At 45.8% G+C, this 27,040-nt stretch overlaps 1 long non-coding RNA gene across 2 annotated transcripts in view; it reads right to left on the reverse strand.

The window, feature by feature from the left end:
* The window catches only part of LOC138686366 (uncharacterized), a 122,610-nt gene that overhangs the window by 6,629 nt on the left and 88,941 nt on the right, over positions 1–27,040 (reverse strand). Inside the window, exons 1-2 of one of the 2 annotated variants that reach the window (XR_011325710.1) lie at positions 12,240–13,127; positions 9,414–9,557 (exon numbers count right to left, since the gene is read on the reverse strand). This is a non-coding gene — a long non-coding RNA (uncharacterized lncRNA). Of the gene's footprint in view, positions 1–9,413; positions 9,558–12,239; positions 13,128–27,040 lie in introns of those variants that run through there. The other variant, XR_011325711.1, reaches the window with a different exon arrangement.

Raw genomic sequence — 27,040 nt, forward strand, 5'->3', positions numbered from 1 at the left:
CACAGCTTAACTCTGTTTCCTGCTACCTGCTGCCCCCAGGAAAACTTTCTGATGCCAGCTGGGACGGACTGAGAGAGAGTGCAAAAATCATACAGACTAGGCTTGGAGGTCTGGAAATCTTACAAAACACAGAGGATGCCCAACTTGTTCAGACAGTTGTGAGGCAGCAGGTTGCACAGATGCTCTGTGACACTGGAGCTGCACCCGAAAGTCTGACGAAAAAAATGATGGAAATGGTTTGCTGCAAAACCTGATTATATGCAAGGAGGAGGGAAGGGATTTTATTAAAACAAACAAACAAACAAACAGATTCCTGTCTGGAGCTACATCACCAGTCTGCCAGACCCCAAGTTTTTCTGTTTTACTGCCATGGGAGTTCTTCCCTTTCCATGAATGATGACCAAGAGCTTCGTCTTGCAGACAGCTCTCTGAATTAAATGGCTGCCCTTGAATTAACTCATTAATGCTGGCAGCTAGAACACGGCAATGGAAGAGAGGTAGGAGAAAAAAAAAAAGGAGGTGCTATGTTTGAAAACAAATGAAAAGTCTCTCAACTGCCAAAACCACAGTCAGTGGAGGGATGTGGTGGTGGTTCCAGACTGTGGCAATGAAAAGCAATGATTGTTTAGCTCTTCTGGGGGAAGGGAAACTCTCCAGCACCATCATTACCCAATTAGTCCTAGCAATGCTGCTGTGGAGAAGGAGCACTCTCGCCAGTGTGTGAAATGGGATGAGCTCCTGACATGATGGACAGCAAACTTGGAAGAGTGTGGTGGAGGTGAGGACCACCGGTCCTGGTGGGTACCTCCAGCCCCAGTTCAAGGCACATGAGATTAGGTGTATGGCGATCTGCTGTTTTGCTCCTACCCCGTGGACCAGCTCCCCAGAGAGCAATAGACGGTCCATTCTTTCACCCGAAGGACACTGGGGACAACAAAGCAGACAGTGCAATATGCTGAGCATAAGTTACAGTTCAAACCAAGAACCTGTGGTGCCAGTATGTATTGCATACTTAACACATAATATCTTTATGTTGGGAAACACGTTAGAGACTAAAAGAGCTTGAGAGAAGACTCTGACGTGAGTCATTTCAGTCCCTGTTGAAATCCTCATGCTGGCACGGATCAGCTCAGATTTTTAAGGGCAGACTCATGAGCTAGGCATCCAGTGCTCTGTTACAAGATGAGCAAGTGAGGAAAACCTCACACAAACAACACAGCCTTCAGGAACGGCACAATTTCAGAAACATGCTGGGAAATATTTCCACATCACTGAAAGCATTTGCTTGGAAGTCTTATACTGGGTCCGTAATTGCTGTCAGGTATTGCAACTCCAAAAGAAATGTACTTAATCCTCAGCTAGATCACCCTGCTTCTAGACTAAGGGTTACACTGTGCAGCTCTGTACTGCAGACTAAATATCTTCGCGTAAACGCATTCTGGCATCAGAGATTTGTGTAGGTGGGTGGCTTGGAGAGGAATTCATGCTAAGTGCAGAGCCGAAGATTGTGAGAAGAGCTATCCCAAACACCCATTGTCCTTTGCAAAAATAATAGAAAATTGATGATTCTCCACCCAAAAACCACAGCGTTCCTCAAGCCTAATTCCAGAGGGCAGCCGAAGTGCTGCTCTTTAAGCACATGTTGCTCAAAGGCAGGTCAAGAACTGCTGCTGGGTGGGAGCTGTGGCACAGGAGCAGGAGCGGTGTTGCCCCAGGGACTGCCAGGTAATTTAGATCTTTGAGGCACAAAGCGAGTGGTGGGAGCTGACGGGGACAGCAAAGCACATGGACCGCCAGCACAGGTAATAAGATTGAATCCCCAGTGTGCTGCCCTGCGGGTAGCCTTTAACCTCTGCATCTCTCATTTTTCACTTGTGCTAGAATAGTGCAAACTGCAGCAGCACTCAGAGAGCAGATACCAACGTCTGCATTCCCACATGCTCAGGTCTAGCACCAGGGCTGGAGCAGGTCAGACCCAGACGTACCATAGCCTGTGACATGTTATTTATCCTTTTGGCTATCAGTGATTTGTATGATATTAATTTTTTCCTGTAAATGGTGTGCTTTGTGCAGGGGTAGGACATGGCTGTTGCAAGGAAATTGCTTTAGGTTACAGCAAAAGCAACAAAATAATCACTTCAAAATTATTCCAGATAAATACTGCGCTGATATACATCAAGACTTTATTTATGTCATATGCAATTAGATTTATTTTCCACCTTTTGACAGGAGCATTTCAGTCCAGAGTAAGAAGAATGAAACACACACAAGCAGCAGGAGGCCGCAGCCAGAAATGCTCCCTTCATCCAGGGAAGAAAGGGCTCTTACATTGTGAAAGGGAGCCTCCTGTTGTCTTCCAACTGGCATTTTCTGGCCAGCTGAAAGCTAAAACAACCCTTTCTTTATGCTTTCAATACTGTGATCTAATGGCTAAATGGATTCATAGTACAAAGCATAATTTCTTCCTTTGGTTTCACTCATCACTTAATGGAAAGGCCCCCTAATGTATTGATTGCCATAACATTCTGCTTACATCCCAAACAGTGGCTGCTCGGCCGAAGTGAAGAACAGATTGTCTTATAGCACTGCAGTTATATTATTATTATTATAATAATAATAATAATAATAATAATAATAACAGCAACAACAACAGCTCCATTGCAGCTGGCTACCCGAAGCTGCTGCACTCTCACACCATGCAGGCAGTTTCCAAAGACCAGCAGTTGGAAGGCACAATTAATTTTTGCATGATACATGGTTCACCACTCCTCACATTTTGCTGAAAGGAAGGCACAGTGTCGCAGCTCCCCAGAATTTAGCTAAAGACCAGTGTTTCTCACTGCACTATTCAGCAGCATTGCTGAGAGTGAAGCCACGCCGTAACCCTCTGAGCAACTGCCTTCTTGCTTTGTGTTAGGCACTTGTGATGCCCAGGACCTGCTCCTAGCAGACTGATTCTGCCAAGAAAAGCACATGTAGCTTCAGGCATGGAGAACACCGGTGCACTGAGGCCATAGCAAGGGTGAAGAGCTGCAGAGACCCTAAATGGGCTTGAGCTCTGCCCTGGGGTGATGGCCTCCAAAGGCTGAGGAGCAGCAGCAGCAGGATAGGAATGTAAAGTGGGGGGAAGCAGAGGATCTGGGTGCTCTAGGACATCTCCATGAGAATGGAACTTGAAGACACCCCAAATCTTAACTCACGTGTGCAAAGAGATGCTGTAGAGACAACCTGTAGTGCATTGACACAGCTCTTAGGGAGTGACATATAGCAGGGCCCAGAGTGGGGCAGTGGTGGGGACAGATTGGGGGCTTCCAAGGACACATGTCCCACGGCATCAGCTACTTCCACACATGCTATGCACATGCTCTGCAATTGTTTGGGGCTCTCTTTTTAATTCTCTTCATCTGTCCCCATTGTAGCAGAAGCATCATTGCTCTGAAGGGGCAATTGAATGTCAGAAGTGCAACACCTCTGAAACAGGGGACGGAGAACCATATTCTCCTCGGGAAATTCAAGTAACACATCTGGAAAGGGAAGCTGCATATTGCATCTGTTTCATTATGGAAAGAAAATGCCTTTTAAAAATCTAAAATCAAGAAGTTTGTGGAAAGAAATGTCCTGGAAGTTAACTGAGTTCCTATCCTCCATTAGCGTGCCCTATAAAGAAATGTTCCTGCTTCTTTGCTCCACTAGTCGTGGGTTTCATGCCGGATTCAGTATTTGGTTGTTGACTACTTCAGGCAAATTGATGGCTCAGCTGAAATTAAATTTATGGGCACAACCCTCTCCTGACCAAGGCTCACCTCCTCAGATAGATCTAGGTCTGTAGCTCCCACTGAAGTGCAAGGGAGAGGCATTGAACTCATTTGGGAGGATCTAACCTTAGGAAAGAGGATGAGCCATTTCTACCTTAAAACACTGAATTTGGATGCTTTCACCCACTATCTGGAAAAACTTACCTGCTGACACTGATAGCCATACTTCAATTAGATTCCTAAAACTGGGCTATGAGAACACCTTGGGAAAAGTTGAGCCTCCCAAAGCTCATCACAGGACACTGAAACTAAACCCAGCTCTGCTGCTGCCCATGATACCATTTCTTCCTCTGCAGCGAAAGGGCCCAAAGCAAAAAACGCACTGCGACGGGTCTGCCCAAAGACAGGGCTGTGCTTCAGCTTCTTGCTTCATCCAGCACTGAAGTTAGCAGCTGTGAAGTAAGATTGCTGCCTTTTTTTTTTTAATTATTAGGAAAGATGTAAAACAATTCATTGTTCTGGGGAGAAAATATCCCTTGAGTCCAACTACTAAAAAATCAGACAGCATTTGAAAAGCAAGACAATAAGGCTAGCTTGAACTCACAGAGCATTAGAATTGCTCTGGCAGGAGCATAAGTGATTTTCTGATAGATGCAATAACAATGCTGCAATTACATAAAACAATATGTAAACTGAAAATGCAATACCACCCTGCTATTTGTACACTCCCTGTTCCACTGTCATCCTCTTATTGTTAGCCCTTTAAGTATTGTCTCTTTGGTTTCTAAATACTTCATTAGCATGATTTGCTACCAATCTTTCTGTCTTGAAGAATAATATTTTCTCCCACCAGGACTCTAATTAAGCCAATTTTTAATGTGGGAAATTCAGGCTTCAGTGATATCTCCATGCTCTTGACGACTGAAGTGGGAAAGTCACAGAGAAGCACCTGATACCAGCAGAAAAATAACACCTGAAAACCTGATATAAGGTGAGAAGTATACAAAAATGAATCCTTCACTGTGAGGAATAGTTTATGGAAAAATTGTAAAGGATGAGGAAGGTGAAATGGATGCACTTCTGCCCTACTCCCACCCATGAAGCGCACAGAGATGCTGTAAGAAATTAATCTCCTCCGGATCATAAAACTAGTTTTAACCCCTAAGAAAGAAATAAGTTGACTTGTTTTGATTGATGTCTTGTAAAGCACTCAAAAAAATTATACACTCTCTTTCCCCTCCAGTCCAGGAACATCGTAGCAGAGGGCAGGAGCCGCCAGCTTCCTGGCTCATTCCCTTCAAATTTCTCCTTGAAAAACTTCTACTGCCATAGTGCCATCTACAGACAGTTAAAGAAATTAAAGGGGTTTTGTTGTTGCTAAGAACGACAGCTTTTAGTGGTTTTTTGAGGGTTTATGTGGTCACAGCCCAGCAATGATTATTGCTTACTAGTCCAGCAGCCCTTAATTTTAACATTGTGCTCCAACGGGTTGATACCAAGCCCCATTGAGGGCAACGCAAAGACTTCTGTTGGGTTCAGGGCTGTCAGGATTAGTCTTGTCCTGCTTCCACAGGATGGGGATCTCATCACGATTAGCTCTTTATTAACATAAAAGTGCTAACAGAGCACCCACTCTTTGGACACTTGTGTGCGTGACTCTGGGGACAGTGGTACCTGAATCACAAAAATAACATTACACTGTTGGAATTACTACTATCTTTTCCCTAAAACCCACTTCAGACAGAGATACAGGGCACAAACACTTGCTACCTGTTTCAGTATTTTAGCATCCTCATGCCCCAAGTATTTTGAAGGGTAAAAAAAGGATTTCACAGAAGTGAAAATTAAAAACTTAGTCACATTGGAGGGAAAAACAGCATGCTGAAATTTAAAGCACTGGCCTGGTAAAGAAGATAGAGGGTTGATTCCAGATTTCCAGCTGTATCACAGATACTGCAGGACCTGGGGCATCGTGCCTTAGTTTCCCTCTTTCCTATTAGAGAAAGCTGAGAATGGCTCCTCCACTCTCTATTTCTTTTTTTTTCTTTCTCTTCAGAGCTTTGTGTCATTGCTCAGTACCTCAGCCATGGCTTGCAGTGTCATAAAAGTAATGAATAATATTAATAAAAAATATTGCAAGTGTCTCTCCACATAAGAATGATTTTAAAAAGGTGTTTTCTTACACTTCCAGGAGAACAGATTTACAGACAAATTTAAGCTACTAAGTCAAAGGCAAATTATGGAAACATTGTAAAGTTAAGGACAGAGAAATTACAGGAGATAAAATTGATGATCATCTTGCAAGCACTGAAAAACCTCCTCTTAATCATAAGGCCAATGGCCTCAGATAGCAAAATATGTATGTTCCACTGCAGCTGGGTGTCCCAAGGAGAAAGCTGGATTAACCAGAAGGCAATAAAATACAGATCTCACTCAATGGCTACACAAGAGTAAAACATGCATCTTTTGTACATCCCTAAAAGATTTATCATTACCCATGGTTATAAATTTTCCTGTAAAAGGGGTTTGAATTAAAAATACCTTTTTGGTCACTTGGAAAGAAAAGACAGTAACATCATGATCAAAATCCCACTGATGGGCTGGTTTTGCTGGGGAAGAGGAAAAGCTTCATTGTTCTAGAACTGGTATCTTGTCTAACAAAGGTACGTCCACAACTAAGTATCTCTGTGCATCTTTGTAGGTCAGAGTACATAGGAACACGCGAGAAGCATCTGGAGATGTGATTTTTGAGCCTGCTTTTGCCTGTGAGGCTTACATGGATGGACCTTGCTGTAGATGGGCACCTTGAACATTGAAAGCTGGGAGGTTGAAGGTGGGTGGGCCTGATGCTGGCAAATCATCCTCCTGAGAGCCCTTGTCTAGTAACATCAGTGCTGCGGACTCCAGCAGTAAAACAATAAAGGACTAAAAGGAACAATATTAAATATTTTGCTTTTCAACATTTTTGTCATTTTAACTACGTCTTGCAAGTCGTTGTTGAACAAGTACCCCTTTTCCAAATATTTCTCACTAAAATTTGGTAGTACAAACCATCTACTAAGCAGTTCCAAAGACCATACAGAAGACTATAAATTACCGTTTGCTTAGGACTATGTGGGTTAAAGTGTGGTTAAAAATCACTATCTAAACAGAGGATCTGTCTCTGAGACAAAAATGTGAGTCACTGATGTTCATGTGTGCATTTATTGACTTTGTTCCAAAAGCCCCATTGCAAATGATAAAAAAAAAAAAGAAACCAACCAAATACTACTTCTCCATGCGCAGATAAGTGATCCACAGAGAACAATTCCTAAATAGCAACAAACCTCTGGAGCATATCCTGCTGCTGAATCTACCCTAAGTCAAAGTAGAGGTGGAGCTGAGGATCTGGCCCTCAAGGACAGTCCAGAGCATGACCTTGAGATGGCTCAGAGGGACCGATGGGGCATGGAGAGAGCCTCCTGCCCTGACACAGGGACTGTTTGGGTTGAATCCTGCACGTTCATCAGTCCTGCACGAGCAGGCCTATGGATAAAACAAGCAAAAGGTGTTTGTCCATGAAATGCTCTGGGGTGAAGAGCCCAGGGCTGCAGATGAGGGACCTGGAGGGAGCGAAAGCACAGCAGACCCAGAGGGGGACTGTCACCATCCTCTCTCCTGCTGGGGGGCTGAGCCCCAGTAATGAGACATGTCCCGTTGCACCCTGGTGAGCCAGGCAGGCTGCCGGGGCCCCCTGCCCACAGCACAGCTCTGACGTGGTCTTCTGCAGCAAGCCAAGGACCTGGTGCAATCCTCAGAAAGGCTCCCCGAGGCGCTGCCTCACCTCCTCCCCAGCCTCCCCCTGGGGAAACGTCCCCCCCAGCGCTAGCGGGGCTCAGGTGCACAAAGAGGAGCGTTGCGGTAGGGAATCAATTCCTCCCACGTATTTTCTCCAACACAATGAAATAATGGGGGCCACGAATCTGACACTCTGCCTCTCGTGCTGGAGGAGTGAGCAGATAGCTGTGTTTTAACATTAGCTCCTAAGTATAATTTCCTGTAATTGTAAAGCACTTTAGAGGCACTTGTGAACTTGGGTGGATAGCTCCTAACTAAGTTGATGAATAACCCAGGACTGACTCATCTCCAAAACAGACAGAGCGCTGAAGGAGGGAACGTGGAGAAAGGTTTTGCCTTCCATTAGCAACACTATCCAAACAACTGACCCTCTCCCCGAGAGATTAGTTCACAGCAGGTGAACTATAATCTGCTCTGTTCAGCAGGCAAGGAAAGCATTCACTCCAGCTGCATTACAGCCAGAGCTTTTCTTCTCTTTTTTCTCACGTTGTGAGCTCCCGACAAAGGGCTCCAGCTATCAGATCAAACAAACATTTTGCCACTTATTTGCAGAAATGGTTCTGGTCCCGAGTTGGGATGGTAACCAGCTAAAGAGCGGCTGATGAGTATTTTATCCTGGCACGGCCATCAGCACTTTCTCAGCAGGAAAATGGTCATTTGATAGCATCCAGAGCAATAGGCAAGTTTTTGATCAGGATCAATTTAGTCCTGGGAAGTTGTTGCCAATTTATGATGCTAGAGATAATCTACTGGAAATTATTATTTGAACATTATGTGGTGTTACCGTCCAATGCACTCAGTTGCCAATTGGAGAACATTTTTCACAAAACAATCACGCCATTTCTGGCTTTCTGGTCCAGAGCCTCATGGGAAACCTACAAGATACCGTTAAAAGATAAGTTTAAATTCCCAGATCTGCTGCATATTAGAACTAACAGATGCACTAGTTTTTATGGCACATGTATTTCCCTAAAACCAGCAGCAGTAAAGCCTTCATTATCTCAACAGCCAGTAACCACCCATCTCTCTTTTCTCCTCTCTTTCTCTCTCTCTTTGGCCAACAATCTTATCACTTCTCTCCTTGCTAATGCCATTGCCTTTTCTCTGCAGGTATCAATCAGGCTTTTCTCCCCAAGAATCTGAATAACTAACAAAATGCAATCAGGCTCAGAGCAATTGTTCTCAGCTAAGATTTAGTTTGAAGATGGCGGCTCTTATTTTTGGAGTGAAAAAGACCTCGTGTGTTTGAAAGCTTAGCTGTTTGGGTTTGTGGGTTGGGTTTTTTTTTTCTCTCTCTCACCTGCAGGTCTGATAAAAGGTATCACCTCTGCCTACGCATACGGCTTTGCTCTCCAATCCTGTTAACTGCAGCAGGGGGGGTGTTTACCAGGGATGGTGCCAACTGCTGGCCCCAGAAGCTTCTGCACAGCTTGTGGTCCAGCGTGGACCCCTGTTTACCAGGCTGGAGTCGTGTACGGCTCGAAGAGACATCTCGTGGCCACATCACATACTGCAAAGGAGTTACGTTGTGCACGAAACATCCGTCGTGTGCAGAGGGCCAAGAACTGCCTCAGTATAATGACTAGCTACATTGGGCCAAATGGCAGAGAATGCCAAAATACCGTGCACCTAATTCAGCCTGCAGCTATTCTCTCTGGGTGCCTTCAGTGCATGAAGAAATTGGAAATATAAACATATTACGTCCCTGTGCCTTTAGTTGGGACTTGTAAGTATGTAAGAAAGAAACAGCTTGGCAAGGGATGGCAGAAAGCTACAAATCCCGAGTCACTAGAGGAAACCAGAAATGGAGCAGCTGCTCACCTTCTTCCAGTGCAGGACTCGGAGCCACCAGGCGAAGCTTTCGGGAGCCACGTTCAAGCAGGAGGAGGAGGCTGCGGTTCCTCCTGAGCAGCAGAGGATCCAAGGAAGTCCTTGCTGAAGGATGCTGGGGATGTAGAAAGTCCACTGGGGGCGAAGGAAAGATTGGACAAACATCAGGAAAACAGAGCTCCACTGAGGGCAACCAGCAGACAAATCACAGCAGTGTCTGGAAATCCCCTGTGCTGCAGATAGTCATTCTGGGAAAGCACTTGGGGGAAATATGATGTCCTTGGCTTGCTATTGCTTTTTCCTAGGCATCTGCCCATGGCTACTGTAGGAGCCCTGCAAATGGTGCTAGGCAGACCTGGGTATGACCCAGAACAGCTGGTTTTACACTCACACGTGAAGTTACAGAGAAAACTGGGAACATCCTGGAAGCATGGAGGAAGTGCCAATTTGATCCTGACTTCTTCTCTTCGAGAGCTGACGTGGAAGGTGAGCCGTGAGACCACATTGGCAGCGAGGAGCCTCAGCTCTCAGTTTAATGTGGATAAGGTCAGGCTCAGCACCAGAGTTTTCAAGTGAACTGGGAGAAGAATGTCTCAAAAGAAGGAAGCCAAAGGGCTGCCCAGACCAGCTGGGAGGATGCTCTAACTCATCGGCAGTGAGTGGTGAGGCTCTGGTTAGTCTGTGGCTTGTGACAGTTGTGCAATGAAAACCTCATTGCACGTTACTCCATACGAGAGTGCTGGTGGCCAGACAGGGCTGCATCCTCTGCCTGGGGCTCTCAAGAACACTTGCCAGTGTAGGTCTGAGATGCTGCTGTGCATGGGACAGGCAGAGCTTCCCGCCCCACTGAGAAGGGGTCACCCCCACTGCTTCCCACTGCCAGTACTACTGCTCTCCTCTCAACTAGTAACGCCTTGCTGTCCTTCACCCATACAGCCCCCAGCAATCACCCAGAAAGGGTGAAACACTGCTGGTCTGTCAAACCCCTGTGCTGGGAGTGAGACCCCTTGCCTGCTCCCAGCCACTGAAACAGCTTGAAATAAGTCTCATTTATTCCCATTCCCTGACTCTCCCCCTTGTTTTCTTTCATTTCATAATGTATGGCAAGACTCTGGTAAGCAACCTTCCTCTGCCCAGACCTGTGGCAGTGAGACGCAGCACAGCAAAGCCCAGCACTAAGGTGAGGAAATTAGAGTATTTTAAATACCCCCACCCCTCCCAGAGACTTTCAGTCAATATGCCATGTGCAAAAGCTTCGACTGATGCCTGGGCACTCTTGAACATCAGACTGAGGCATGATTTTAAGAGAGGCAACATCACCACCTGAGGCAGGAGGAGGGGGACACCCCTGTGTACCTCCCCAGCTTTGCAGGCACCAGTGAGGCAGAATTGCTCCCCGCGGCATCGCTGTTTTGACTGTACGTGCTTCAGGAAAACAGCCATCTCGTGGGCCCCTGCTGTGGCCACCGCCTCCTGCAGCACATAGGATACACAGGAGTTGGCATGCCAGTGTACACCTGTAAGGGAAACACTCCTGATACAAGCTGATGCATTGACACTGACCCCCACCTACCCCAATAACACACTGCTTAATCTTGGCTTACTATGAAGTATCCGCTCCTGCTCCCTTGCCTGCGTGGTCCCCTACCCTGAAGTCCCCAATCCCTGGGCAGGGGAGGATGGGAGGCTGAGGCTGAGCTCTGGCTTTACCTCCTGTATTCCTTGCCCAGTCTCCATCCCCTTCTGAGCATGGTGAAACATCCCAAAACACGTCCACCCCCAGGGTTTGAAGACCTGGCCCCACCACCCCAGAGCCTCTACGTACTGCTGCCTGAGTGATGCCCTAGGTTTCGAGAGATACACAGCTCAGTCCCAGAGCTAGCTAGCAAAGGGGTTTAAATTAATCTTTGTTGGCTCTGCTAAATGCTTCCTCCATGATTAACACCAGAGGTGATTTTGATTGCGGGATTCATTGTCAAAATAGCTTATAAAACAATTCCATAAAACTGTGTAAATCTTGTGTTGATCTTACTTTTTACAAGGAGTCTTAAAGCCATATATCCCAGTGCCATTTACAAGGTTGTTGCAGGTGTGGGACCAGCCTTAGAAATATAGCTACTACTTAAACTGTGTATTTTACGAGCCTGGGGAAACATCCGTTTGAACTGTAAAAGGAGCCTTCCAGCTTCTTTGTGCAAGAGACTAAGCCATTGCCCATCGGACTTCAGTACCTCCTGAGTCACAGCCAAGGTGCAGGGACAGGATTCCTTTGTCAACACAGCCTAGCAAAGTTTTCCAGTACACTGAACTTCGGCTTCAGGAGGAGCTGGGTTCCCCAAGCCCAGGTGTCACTGCAGGCCACTGAGCACCTTAAAACCGCTTGCCACTTGCAGATGTGGGGCTGTTTTGCTATGGGCTGCAGTCATTCCTCTGGTGAAGCTCGCAGGCTATTTAGTGGTGCTCTGGAGCACAGAGAAACAGGTGGAAAAGGGAAGAATGAATAGCCCAATCATGTAAATCAGATGATAGAAGGCGTTTAAGTAGGCAATATATACTGCAATTACATAATAGGTATTTAATAGGCACCAGGCTGAGTCTGCTGGGGATAAAGGAAGAGCCAAGAGAGATTTCTCCCGTTGAGTTAAAAATGATCAGGATTTTAACTCCATATTAACACTCAAGATTACATCCCATTCTCCCTGCCCTCTGACCTCTCCTCCAGCTCCCAGCACAACAGTCCTGGGATTGCTCAAACAACCAGAACTGAGCCGTCCTCCCACAGTGTCCACTGAATATAGGATCTATTAGGTCACATACCCCTGCTTTGCAGGGTACATGGGCGACCAGCTGCCACGCTGCACCCCAGAGAGCACTATGCTCTGCAGCTGGATACATGGGCTCCCCGTTTATAACACTGGGAGAAAGTGGGCTGCACTTGGGCTTGAAGTTCAGGTACTCTGGGTTTTAATGAGGATTTGTCCTTTGACCTTGGCCAGGCTGCTTATTCCTTCCTTTAAGGAGTGACGAGGCTCCTCCATCTGCATGTGACCTGGCCAAGAGAAACACCAGTGAGCTGCAAAGCAGTGCCACCATTGCGACATGGGGCTATGGGCAGTCCTCTGCCCCACTGTCCCCATCTTCATCCTCCTCCTCAGATGCCTGGCCTCACCTTCCCAGCGGATGTGTCTCAGCACCCTCTTATCTCCTGCTCATATCTTCTGTGTAAGACCAAATATTGACTGTTCAGGAATGGCCCTTGGCAGTGAGCACATCTCCTAACCTTCCAGATAGCCCTTGACCTCTCCCCTGATCCCTGAAATGCACGGGATAAATGCAGGAAAGGGTCACAGTGACTCACTTAAAAGCTGTTTTACAGCAGTTGGAGGGCTAAGCCCAACACATGGCTTCTGCTTTGCAACAGCTCTTTCTGAGGGGTCTCAGTGACACTGAGTGACAGACACTTGGATCAGTATCGTACCATCATCCTCAGCTGAAATGAGCTTTTCTCTAGCCCTGCCAAGGCTCTGATTCATGATGTCCCTCAGATTTAATAAAAATGGAAGAAAAATCCTTCCCTATTTTTCTAAAATAGGCCTTCTAAAATAGCGTCTAAGTCCTGAATTTGACAGCATCATAAACCAGTGCAGTGGCTGTGGCATGTCATGCCTGAAGAAACACCAAGTCGGCGGGGCTGGGATCATCTGCATGTTACACACTTGTACAGCACGTAACACACTGAATCTCCTTCCTAGTCAGGGGTTGTTAACATGTTGTTGCAACACAATTAATAATATAACATTATATAAAATGCTTTATACATTTAACGTACTAATTAGCCATAATAATAACAAGTAACTTTATAGTTGAATTTATGAAACCCCATTATCTGAATCCCATTTGTTTGTGGCTTCACCAGGACTTGATAAAGTGCTGGACTTGTTTAACAACGTTCCCTTCAGCCAGAGCAGTGATCTGGAGTCCTTCCCTCTCCCCTGGCTATTGATTTCCACAAAACACTAAGGGGTTTAATAGGAGTCTACTCCACACACAAACCTGGCTGAAACCTGCCTGTTTGAGTGATTAAGCAGGGACTGATAGACCGATGTGGGCAAAGCAATCACACAATCCCCTGTTTCCTTTGGAAACGAGGCTAAAAATAGGGGACAGGCAGTAGAAAACCAGACAGGAAGGCAGGAATGGATCTATCAATAGCTCCTGCCCTGTTTCCTGCTCATTAGTGTCTCTCAGCAGATGTCAGGTAACCTTTAGAAGCCCTCCAAAGAAGCGTTCATTTATCAGACATTTCTTAAATTGAGATAGAGGGAATTTGGACCCTGTATGTTTATGGGCATCCCAGAAAAAAAGAAGAAAAAAAAAAAGAAAAAAAATTTCTCCTGAGTGCATGCATTGTACATCACAGAGCATTTTGTTTCTATTCTTAACAGAGCCACAGACCACCTGTGGACTTTGTACTACATATCTAGCTAAATGACCATGTCACACTGATCTGTCTCCCCATTCCCTTGGTGCTACCGTTGCTCCAACTGCAGTCCCAAGCAGAGCAGGAGAGAAAACACATGCTTTAGCAGCAGTGGTCCTCCCAGGAGGTGAAATGCTTAAATTCTAGGTAAGAGTAATTTGCTTTCTACAAAAGCTTGTCAGCAAGATGTTAACGACGGTGGGCGGGAGAGTACAATATAGGTTTCAGCTTGGTATGTTAGTATGTTCTTCCAGAGGTGAGAAAAAAGGTTTTTCATCAGAGCCATGGATCAGCCCTTCCTTCAGCTGCAGCTGCCGGTGATGGTGTTGCTCACTAGATGGCGAAGGCTGCCTTCCTCCCTGCACACCAGCTGCCCCGCAAAGCTCCTGCAGAAGCAAGGAGGGATGCTGCTGGGATGGAGAAAAGGGCTTGGATCACTGGGGGAAGATTTAGGGGAGACATTTGAAGCCTGCTAAAGGCATAGGGGAAGGGAGGGTGCGTTATTAAGGTTCATATGGTGGTAAGGTTCTCCTTGAAGAGCTGGTGCCACATGTTTGAGAATCTCCCTCTTCACCTGATTTGAAACGGACCTTTAGGTGAGGCACCAGCTACCAAGAACTGGTGGGGACAGAGCCAGTGAGCCTCTTCGGCAGATTTCCTCCAACCTTCAGGAGTCTGTTCACCAGCAGGATCAAGCTGACGTGACCCACAATTGTTCCTCAAATCTACCTAGGGAGGACACAGGGTGATACAGACTGGGATTAGTCCATCCTGAGTCCCTTGAAGGGCTCTTGGGGCAAAAATCACCCATCAGAGATGACAGCTATCTAACAGAGATGCTCCACGACAATGTCCATCAGCCACAAGAAGTCTCAGTGCAAGGCTCCTGCTGCTGCCATGGGTTAAGCCCTGCCCGTGGAGAAAGCTGTGTGCCACCTTCACCCTTCCTCTCTTGTCCCAGGGGTGCTCAGCAGGTGCGGAATTGCAACGGCAGGCACAGGAGCATGGCAGAGCCTGATTTAAGTCCTTCCACAGAGGCTGTGTTTGTTAAAGCTGAACAAACCTCATGATTTGCCAGGTTGGGAGACTTGGCTGCCCCAGGTACCTTCAGTCTCTCAACCACAACTAAGGAAGCATGAGAAAGGACAATGCTCTATCTAGGATACTTGCTACAAGTCAAAGATGTCATTCTCAAAAAAAAAAACCCCAACACCTAAATTTAAAAATCTTGAGTGAGACGAGTGAGCAAAGCAAGACTGTTTTGAAAGTGTTCATATGCACTAGTGAGTCATAAACCAACACAGCAGCTATGGAAGTGAGTTAGAGGGGGGTAATTTCAGCCCCATTTTCAGCAGCAGCTGGCTCTCAGGAATGTCCTCCTTTTGCAAGTCATCAGTGTTTACAAGGGAAGTTTTGCACCATTGTAGCCAGAGTCCCTTACACAGCCTCAGCTATCTGCAAACAGCTCCTTGCCCATGAGTGCCAGTATTTTCAGTAACACCAGTTCGGGGAGGAAGAAAGCCCTCTACCAGATGACTGTGTTGTCAGGTGAAGAACTGACTGAAACAAGCTCAGCCCTGTAAACTCCAGGCTTAAACTCCAGGCTCCCCATCTGCATTGCTGGTTTTAATTTGGCCATGACCAGTCTGTAGCTCGGTTCCCGAACAGCCACATTTAGGCACAAGCAGCATTCTACAGTTCCTGGCAATACTGGGCTCAAAAACCTCAGCTCAGCTGGTCTTCTGGGTGATGCTGGCTACTTGGGCCCAGGTGTGCTCGAATTCACATGGGCTCTGTCTGCCCAGGCTCTATGAACCTGTGGCTTGGAGTCTGCAGAAAGGAGCAGCGTGTGCACTCTCACAGGCGCCCAGTTGCAGCGTGAGCGTGGTGTTCATGGTGTACGGATGCCAGCTCAGGCATCCAAAATGTACCTTTACATAGCGGAGCATCACCTGTTCCTCCCCATGAGGTGCCCTTGTGAAAATGAAAGCCGATCTGCACGAACCTCTCAGCAGCAGCACCAGTAAGTCCACACCTGAGCCTACAAACATGGGATAACACACGCACCTGGTGATGTGTCGATATATGCCCAGACATGAATCTGTAGGGCAGCAAACAGGCTTTTGAACATTGCTCACAGCCATTTGGCATAAAATTAGCCCTGAGGGTAATGTGTAGCAGCCTGAGTTTTTTCATTGCTTCCACTAACCCAGGATCCATCATACCCCACGCTACATCTTTTGCAGAATAATGCACACGTATTTCTATTCAGAAAACCAAGGCCGTTCCTACCCAGCTCGCTGGGATATGAAAATACCTGGAAGGTGGTACTGACATTTTTCCTGAAGCTCTTTTCTATTTAACAGAAGCAAAGTCACGTTGCTGAGAGACCCCTTAGTAACAGGAAGCAGTTGTCCGGTTTAAAGAACCAGCTAGAAAGCAAACAGCTTTGCCTCCTTTTTAAAGCCCCTCAGGACAATATTTACTTTTCTAAAATATCATTGCGCCACGGCTTTGGGACTTTGCTTGACAAACTTGGGGGTCTCAGAGCAGTTCAAAGTGGGCTTGACCTATAGCTGAACATGGAAAACAGGAACTGCATATAAATAACTAAATTACAGAGAGATCAATTCTCAGTCAACTCATTAGCAATGCCCGGCGTCTTTAAGTGATAACTCCACTCTCTAAGACCTTTACGTAATTACTTGCACAAGGCACATTTTACCCTTTGGTTCGCAAGTTTCATAAATGAAGGTTAAGTTTACTTAACCACCCAGGATTTACCAGCCATGTTAAAGCATAAAATGCGTGTGCTGCCAGGTGTCTCTGCAGAAACTGCCTTGTTGATTCAGAGACTCCAAGGTTAAATGATGGCTCCTGAGTCCAAGTTAGTTTCCCATTGGGGAACAGGAGGATCTGCACTGTAACATTGTACCACAGTTCAGCTGAGGTTGATTTAACGAGGCTTGGAGTTAAGATAGCAGTGATTGCGAAAACCTGAATGAAAATCAGCGTTTTGCTGTACATTGCACCCGTAACAGGGATCCTGAGTGTGTCACACTCCAGTCTGTTAAAGAAAGATGCTATACATTTTTTCCTAGCCAGATACCAGTTTCTATCGTCTATCTGCACTATTTGCACACATGCATATCTATAGGATGCATGTTTATATAGCCTGCATATCTCTTCCTCCACACAGTTCATACAAGTGAGCGGTGGGCCAAATTTTCAGCTGATGTGAATCAGCATAGTCCTTTTAATGTGGCTGGCAAGTCACACTAGCCGAGGATAGATTCGGTGTTTTCAGGGTGGTGGGTTTGTACCTATGTGTTTGATTGACTCTTTCTTGACAGCATTTTGGATGTCCTGGTTGTACTCTCCCCACTTTCACATACATTCAAGTTTTTCAGCTACAACTGGAGCACCCAACAGCTTAGTAAAGTTGTTTGTGTACCAGGAGAAACTGGGTCAGAGAGTCATGACGCCACTGGCTTGTGTAATGCAGGAAACCTGGGAGAGAGCAGCCAATGGGACATGCATTTTCCATCCTCCAAACCCAGCTCTTTACCTGACAGCAAAGCTGTCCCAATTCTGTCCCTCAGCCCAGGTATGCTCCACCAGAACAGCACGATGGGCCATGATGCTGTCTTCCAAGGAAGGTCCTCAAGTATGGCCAAGGCTGGACCCAGAGGTCCAGCACACCCTCCTTCAGCACATGGCCAAAACAGAGGTGTCTCCTTGTGGGTCACACGGGAACTGGGCAGGAGCTGAGAATTGGCGTGTACCTCAGGTAGTGCAGAATGACCTCTGCTAGTCCCATCAGGTAATGGAGATGCCTGAAGTCTGCTCACTTGAAGTTTGCTCAAATGTTCAGTCGCATTTCCATGCACCCGACAGAGGAAGGATTGGTGTATCTGGTCTTCCACTGTCTTCAGATGGAGTGAGTTAGAGCATGCTGGTCAAAAGTTTGGCTCTTGCAGCCATGCCATAACCGCTTTGTCCATCAGAGCAACCCACTAGTGTTCTGACAACCTCATTATCACCCTCTGATCCTGGGGAAAGTGCATAAAAACATACAGTAATGTAACTTGCCACTCCTTTTTACACTGACAAAACAGTGACCTCAAGTTTGTCAGTGTCACAGCATGAGAAAGCTCAGCTTTCCTCCTTCCCCAAACCTACAGCAAATCATATTCTGTTCAAATTCCCACTGCTGTCCTCTTTTCTCTAAAGACCAAAAGAAGATCAATAAGAGAAGCTTCCAATGCATTTGTTTTTTCACTATGATTGTCCACAAGGCTGACTATATGGGGACGTCTACAGTCCTACTGCTCCAATGTGCCTGGAGCTATGTCCAAAAAGTTATGCGTTAGACATCTGATGGCAACAACATCCACACATCGGCCTGTGGAATATTCGTGTATACCCAGTAATTTCTACCAGCGATACAGAAGAGTTCCCCAAGCCTCATGGAGTTGCAGAGTTATCACTAAAAGAGAACATCTATCCCCAGGTTTCAAAGCAAAGTAGCTGGATGGCCACAAAGCCCTGACTGAAACTTCTCAGGGTCAAGGAAAAGAGTCCAGATGGTTTTTGATTCAGCTGTAAAACTTGGCTTTGTGACTTAGATAGGGCTAATAAGTTCCCAGGTGCTGCCGAGTTTCTAAGTTATTTGGAACGGTAGTTTTTAAGCCACGGTGCAGCTGAAGTGATCAGAGTTTGCCCACTGCTAATTTGGAAATGTAAGTTCCGCTCACGCTGCCAACCCAGGGTTGGAGCTGTAGGTGTCAGCGCACAGATGAAAGTGGCTTGAACCAGTTGTATCTACATCATCATTAGACCTGAATTCAAATGTGAGTCAGTCCCATTCTGCCAAATTTTCTTGCAGTGGACCTAGAGGCAGAATTTGAGCTGATACACATTAATGTGAACTAGTACAAGTATAGAATGGTCTTACTCAATACACACCAGTAGGATGGGTTTAATACCCTTTTTACATATTTAACACCCTTTTAACAATCTATAACCATTCCCATTAACATGCTTGTAACCACTGATGAAACACATTACTCATGTCTGACCAGGATTATAGCATCTCTCTACCACTGATTAGCCACTTTTATCAACGGAAACTTGATAAAGTTTGAACTTTCAACACAACAAATGGTGACAGGTCACAACTCCCACCCTCTGCAATTCTGGGAGCTTCTGTGCTTCATGTTCTTCTTGAGGGACTGTTGGTGCAGCCATCACGGTCTGGGGGTATGAACAAGGCAATGTTTGCAAAAGGAGGTAGTATCTTTTATTAGAACACACATAGTTGGAAAAAGTAGGTCAAGCTTTAAAGAACACGAACCTTTCTTCAGGTCTTGCCTAATTAAAACCCTCTGACCATTGCAAATCTAAGTGCAATTTTAAAGGCAGGATAGAAGCGGTGGTGCAAAGATTTTGTAAAGGGCTTAGCACAATAGGCTATACATGCAATAACGAACCGTTAGTCTTGGGGAAATAGCTCAGTCTCTGATCTGATATTTTAGCAGCTAAGAGCTCTGGCTAACAGATCCTACTCTGAATTATTCTCTCAAAACCTTATCAAAAGGAAATGGAGCCTTTTGAAATTGCTGGCATCTCTGGAAGACTGGTTTATCAAATTTCCCCCAGTTCAAGCAGAAAACCTCTGTTTTACTCTGCTCTTTAACCTCTTATTTAAAGTGTCATTTTACTTTGAACTGTCAAAAGAGGCAGCAAGGGAAGCAGCTAGCTCACCATCAGAAGGAGGTGAAAGCTGAAACTTTACCCGTCCTTAGTGAGTTTATCCACATATCAATGGCATGCTACACCAGTGTGTTTATTTTTATGACTAGAGCATATCCCCTAACCTCAGGGATCCGAACATTTCCCTGGAATGTACAGACGTTTCGTATCATTTATTTCCCAGTGGCCCTTCCCCACACCAGCTCCACACACGCATACATAAACACACACGCTTCTATTCACATTCTCTTGATCATACTGGTGTACATATCCAGACATCAGCTTAACACAAACACACACACATTCCTATCCATAGCATCAGTCTTATCTACAGCCCTCTGCATAAAAGATAAATGTACACATTCCTCTATCTAGATGCACGTATTTACAACACACATATGAACATAAATGGCTATGATTTGTGCGTGCATCTATTTATGCAAGCCTATGTGCACATGTATATACCCAAATGTTTGTGTGGAAAAGTACATAGGAGGAAAATCAGGACTGCAAAGGGTGCTAACACATGCCACCGAGTCCCATGGCTGCTCAGGACCTTGCTGGGTGGCTTCCATAACCAAGGGAAAGCATTTGGGTGGGATCCAAACAACTTCCATCAGCTGAACATTTGGATGTCACTTATCTCTGTCTGTGTATCAATTTTAAGGGGAAAACTGCTGCCTGAAGCTAATAACCAAAATGATGGACCAGATTCCCCCTCAGAAGCCCTACAGCAATTAGGATTCTGTGAATTTGCTGCAGCTTTGCTCTATTATAACTATGTCCCCTTGCCGTATTGACTCAGGCTCCAGTGAGATATTACCAAGCACTGAGGTTGCATTCAAGTTCTCATATAAGCAGCCAGCTGAGGATTGGACTCTTTTATCAGTTTGTGCTACTTACTGTGGGCCAAGGTCTTCGGCTGGTGTAAATCAGCACAACTCCACTGAGGCCATGAAAAATGAGGTGCATAAGTTAAGCATCTGTCTCAATGGCTAATGTTTATCTTTGCTCCCATGGCCTCAGTTGCACTTAAGATGAACATAAACCCATGAAAACAGTTTAATGGGACATGGGCTTTCTGCTGATCATCTGCATGCAGCTGAATTTTACTCCATTTGATTGCTAAACCAAGTTCAACAGATATGCATGTTACAAATAATTTGTCATGCTCTCAGGCGCGTTCCACACCAGGCCGCAAAATGTTCGCAGTAATTGAAATATATAGCTAAATTCCAAGCTAGCATAAATCTCCACTAATGTCAAGCCATATGGAAATCCATATGATTTGAGGGCTGTAAAAAAAAAAAAAAAAAAAAAAAATGCCTTCTAGTGAGAGACTTATGTAGCTCAATCTGGTTAGTCTATCACAAAGATTAAGAGGTGACTTCACTAGGATGTCCAAGTACAGCTGGAAAAAGAAAATACCAGGTACGGAACGGTTCTTTAATCTAGCTGAGAAATGCCAAGTGAGATTCATTGCTTGGAAGTAAATGCCAGGCAAATTTGAATAAGCGATAAAGCATAGATTTTTTTAACACAGAATCATTGATCAAAGGCTAAGGCGGACTCTATCATTGAAAGCCTTCAGACCAAGGTCAGATACTTTTCTTCATAAGATTCTTTTGTCTACCATAACTTGTTGGGTTCAATATAACAGTAATGACGTCAGTTGTTGAACCTGAAGTCATCTAAGAGGCTGTGACTATTGATAAGCAGCCAGTGAATTAAGATTGAGAAAAGCCACTGTACTATCGATAGGATTAAATTTACTGCAGATTGATTTAACTTCCACTTGGAAATGCTTGTGGGACTGCTAAGTAAAAAATTAGAGCAGAAACCACTGAACTTGATAAAATACAGAACTGAAGGACAAACTGATGATCCGTTCTCCTCACAATTACTTATTTACTTTAAACCCAGTCAGTTATCCCTGAAATCACAACATTTTTAGAGCCGTGAAACTAAATTCTGTTAATTTCCTTCCAATTATAATACAGGAAAAGAGATGAGTCCTCTCAAATCTGCAAGAAGAAGTATTACTGGTCACAGAGAAAGAAATCTGTATCTTGCTAGAGTTGCATTCCTCTGCAGCAAAATCGATGGTTTTCAATGGATCCCAACTGCCAAGTGCTGCGGTTGCTCCAAGTTTGAGAATTTATCCTAAGAACGGTCCAGGTGCCAAGTTAATTTTTAAAAAAAGTTTCCAAAAAGTGTCTTTGCACCATCTGTTCTCTAGCAGTGGTGCATTCCTCAGGCCGCAATGTCATCAGCTTCTCATTATTATACTTAACGTTTCTTCGAAGTCAATCAAAATCAAAGACAGAACAACAGATTTGGGGTGTTTGTGCTCTGTTTGCACGCTACATTGTGCCGGAGGTATATAAGGTTATTTGGTTATTTCCATCCATGGCTCTTTGGCAGCAGAGCTTGAAGTCAGAACTCCAGCTTGTCAAATAGATTATGATTACATATAATATATAATCACAATGAAAATGAGATTTTAGATGAAAATCTAAAATTGGGACGGGGTGGGAGTGAAACCAGCTCACTCCAGGCAGCTTTCTAATTTCAGTCTTTGGTTCAAATCCCTCCCAGAAGCCACAGGGCAATGCAGGATCCCTAAGTTTCCTGGGAACCAGTCCCATACTTTTTCACTAAAGTCAGCGGGACGCTTTGTTGTGCCTCTGCTGGAAGCTTGGGAAGGTTTTAATCCCAGGACATCCCAGTCCCGGGTGCACACACACCCTTTGCAGTACATTACAAGGAGGTACTTACTCCGAAGCAGAACGGGGGGGCTGCAGGGGCCAGGAGAATGCATTTGCCAACTGCGCTTTCGCCGGTGGCAATACTCACAAGAGAAGAAAAGGCTGAGGGAAGCCATGCTCCAGATGCAGAAATAAAACCCACTTCCCCGAGAAATGAGCAGCAAAGCCCAGAAGTCCAGAATCTCTCTAACACATTATTGACTTCCCCCTGGCTCTGCTCAGCTAACAGCTGAGGGAGTAACTGCTGCTTGATCCGGCCACGCTGCTTAGCTGTGATTTAGGAAATAAACCTGTGGAGATTGGGATTAAACAGCCAGGGCAGAGGTGCAGGGCATTTCCCTGGGATTAGCAGCTCCCTAAGAGTTTGGCTGGTGGCACTTCAATGCCAGCTAAGGCTCAGCAGCAATGCTGCTAGGGCTGGAGGGAGATGGGAAGCAAAGTCCAACCAGGGGAAGTGCCACCACCCTAGAGAAAGGTCCAGCCCCTGAGGACATTTTTGTGGTATTCACTGGCCCCTAGAAGTGATTAATGTTATTGGATAGAGCCATGGCATGGGACTGTGTTTCTGGTATCAAAATAGACTCCAGCCCTATCTGATGTGCCCTATCTGATCTGATGATCAGTAAGTCAAGACCAAAGGGGACTGAACCATGTCAGGTCTCTGCTCTCCAACAGGGTCAGTGACCTGCAAAGTAATATCTGATGGTTAAATGGTTAAAGCAATATTTTGGCCTCAGATGAGGCTATATCATGCTGGAATATTAAAGATGTCATTATAATGTAGCCACTAAGTCGTCTTGCCTCCACAGAGATTCCCCACCCTCATAGAGCAAAATCTTAAGCCTCTCCAGACAGAGCTGAGCCCTAGCACGCCAGGCTGAATGCAAATAAATGTTCTTTAATTCTTGCTGCTATATGGCCCTGGGTGTTTTCCCCCTCAGAAAGAGTGGGGGGGAAATGAGAGGTAATTAATACAGAATAGGTATGCACATTTTCCTCCACCAAGCTCAAGGTCAAACCAGCAGTTTCCCCACTACACGGTGCTAGAAACCAGAAGCAGATAGCAATCACTGTAGAGCAGAAACCATGGCTTGCACTTGGCAAAGACGAGATCTCCAAACACTTAGATGTCAACAGTTTGGAGGATAAAGCAGGCTTCCTGATCTTACTCTTTAAGCCCTTAAATGACTGGAAGGTGGTAATCCGACGAGTGCTTTTTATCATAAATCCCTTGTTCCTGAGCCCATCAGATAGATAAGCATTGAATACTTTACAGTGCGTAGCTGGACTGTAGCCCCTTGGGGAATCACTACATGGCAGAAAATAACCCCAAAAGTTTGTGAACCTGCAGGCAAGGTGCTGCACAAACCCCCTCACAAACCCTCTTTGTAAGACAGACAAGTCAAAGTCAAAGGTTGGAACAACTCTCTGGTTCCCTCCCCTTTCCCCCCACCAGTGTGTTTCTGATTATTTTGCACACAGATCTCAAGGCAAAAAAAATATGTCTTATTTCACTAGGGAGGGGAAAAGAAACACACTTGATGGTACTTTAAAAAAACTTTTTCTTTCCTTTCAAAACAACAATTCAAGTAAATTAATAGGCCTGGTCTGAGTATGAGTATGAGTCATTTTCAGTACAAACTAACCACAAAAGCTGGAAATCTAGTTTTAAATTTAGAGGAGAAGGCAGAAAAGAAAAGATTATAAAATAATTCATGTATTTTTTGAAATATGCAATATTACCAGTGATCAGAAGACAATGATAAGCTTCTCACATCAGAGATTGTAATGTAACCTCTGAGCCATGGCTAAGCAATAAACAGAGCTCTTTAGTGACCAAATAATTACAGAGTTTGAAATCGAAATATTATACCCTGTAACTAATGCAGAGAATAAACTCTACTCTGTGTGTTTTTACAGCTTGATACTCCATTAACATTAATAGGTTTTTCTGTCAATTTGCATAGATTAGCCTTTGAGAAAGATTGCCGTTACTGTCTTCCCAAATTATTTTTTTTAAAGCTGTGACCAGTTGATGTGTCTGTGTCTAGCCCTACTCTATTTTTCTGTATTTCTCTCACAAACAGATATCGTCCCCAAAATGCAAACTGATTTTCTGTGGACGTACACGTGTTTCCTATTGACGGCTGTGGGATCCATGTGGGTGTTTGTCTGTGACTTACAAACATGCATATGCCGGCTCATATGCACTCAGTATTATTCCTGTCGGAAATCCTAAGTTTAAATGATTTCTTCAAAAATCGTGTAAGAAACGCTAGCAGAGATGAAAAGAAAATAGTCCTCTAAAGCAGCACCCCATGATGTTAGTTAAAAGACTACTTCTTCCTGCAGCCCCCAACAGCTACAATAGAGAAAACTGAGCTCCTAAGGACAATTGTAATGTGCATCCCTGGCTTCGGATCACAGTTGCTTTAGCAACATACCAGAAGACACGCTAGCTCTTCTCTTCGCTGGCTTAGCTCCCATAGCTTTCTCCTCCATGTGGGCTAGGTGACTAAAGAAGCTGGAAAAAGAAGCCTCCAGCTTTTTGCCCAGTCCTAGCATGGGCATGATAGCCCAGAAGTGCAACCAGCAAGCCAGACTTTCTCAGGCTCAGCTGCAGCTTAGCTCCACAATGATTTTCTTTTCCTCCCTGGGCTTTTAGCTTGGGCAACTTTGGGTATATGTCAAAATCATGTCCGTTCCTAACAAAAAACCTTGTCAACCTTTAAATTTTACAGTTTTACACAGAAATAGTATCCATATTCATATACAGTGACTACACACACAATACAGCTTTGCAATGAAATAGTCACTGTATATTGTGACAACACACACACATAAATATATAAAAATTCGGGGCAAGACACAGCATTTTTGCATGCCTCAGCCCCAGAAACAGCTGATGTATAAGGGCTGAAAGATTGCGTAGCTATCGACCTGAGGCAGCAGTAGTGTGGGATAATTTAGTCCCAAGGGTTAATTGACTATGAATGATCTTAAGATCACCAAACGACCTACCTAATAGCTTGTAATATGAGCTTTACATACAAGACACGTACAAGACATAGCATCCTGCAATATCCTACACATTATACTGTATGCCTCCCATTATCGCAGATTCGATATTATATGGAGTACGGTGCATGTAGTGTTTCTTGTATATATATTACATATCGTGTGATACATATTTTACATTATATTGCATATTGTGTAAATCGGTACGTAAGCAAGGACTGGATGCCAAACCTTGCTGACGACAAGCATAAAATATCTGTTAAAAGCAGAAACCCCGAAGTCCAGCAGTGCTGGCGGGTAGTGTTGGGACTGGAGGGGGGAGTGGGGGGGCCCACGGTGCCGCTGAACGGAGTCGGGACCATTTTCCCCGTCTGCAGAAGGAGAAAACCGGGAGACGACGCGGATTTCTGGCTCGGTCGCTTGGCTACACACAGGTCCCGCTTCGAATTTTCTGAACGTCACCCATCAAAACAAAACCCACAAGTAGCTTTCACCTCTTTTCTGCTCCAAACCGCGTCTGAGCCTCTAGAGCAAAAGAGGCACAAGGTGGGCAGGCAAAAAACCAAAACGTGTGTGCCCGAGAGCAGAAATTTCGCAGCCGGCTCCGGGGAGGGACAGACTTTGGCTCCCCCCGCCTGCCTGCTCCCGGCTCGGCTTGAAGCGCCTTTAGCAGCAAAGTTAAAAAGAGTTTTCCCTCCCCTCCACCCAACAGATTTGTTGGCCGAGGAAAACTGCCGCCAGCCAGCCCGGGGAGCGGCGGGGTGGGAACTTTCTGCCTCGCTGATTGACATGAAAGCACCTGAATTCAGCGTAAATCACCGACTCCACCTTGAAGTCCTCGGGGAAGGCGAAAAGAGGGAGGGATTTCTGATGAGTTCGTGATTTTCACAAGGAGCTGTGGGGTCGAAGAAGCAGCAGGCTCCCGCGTTTCTGGTCGCAAGCCCCAGGCGAGCCGGTGCCTCCGGCTTTGCAGCCGCCCCCCTTCCCTAAAATAACGTTTGCTTAACGCGCATCGCCGGGCTGTATTTAGCCTCGAAGCTTTGCTTTGCTCGCTTTTTCCCCTCCTCCGGGGTGTACGTGCAATCCGGGGTCTGGGTGACACTAACGGGGGCCGGACCGCACCGAGCCGGGGCTGACACCGGCACCTCCCGGCCGGAGCCGCTGGAAGAAAAGGGGCCCGGTTGTGCCCGGGAGCCTCGGGGAGGGAGAAGCACCGGGGATGGGGAGGGAGAAGCACCGGGGATGGGGGGGAAAATCGCACAAGGGGGGGGAGCCCGGGAGCCCGGAGCCCCGCAGAGCCCATCCTGTCCGCGGCCCCCGGGGGCTGAGCGGCTCCGCTCCCCGGCGGGCGGGGGGGAAGAGGAAGAGGAGGAGGAAGAGGAGGAGGAAGAAGAAGATGAAGAGGCACGTTTCGGTGAGGGCAGGTCCCGGCACACGGCGGGGGGGTGTCCCGGTCCCGTCCTCTCCCTCTCGCCCCCCCCCCGGCTGCCTGCGGATCGGGGAAGGATTTGTGCGTATCTGTATCCAGACGGTCGTTTTGGTAATTATGTGCAGCTCAAAGGTCGTTTAGAGGTAGAAATATACACACATAAATACAT

This window comes from Haliaeetus albicilla, chromosome 8, assembly GCF_947461875.1.
Source record: "Haliaeetus albicilla chromosome 8, bHalAlb1.1, whole genome shotgun sequence".
Lineage (NCBI taxonomy): Eukaryota > Metazoa > Chordata > Aves > Accipitriformes > Accipitridae > Haliaeetus > Haliaeetus albicilla.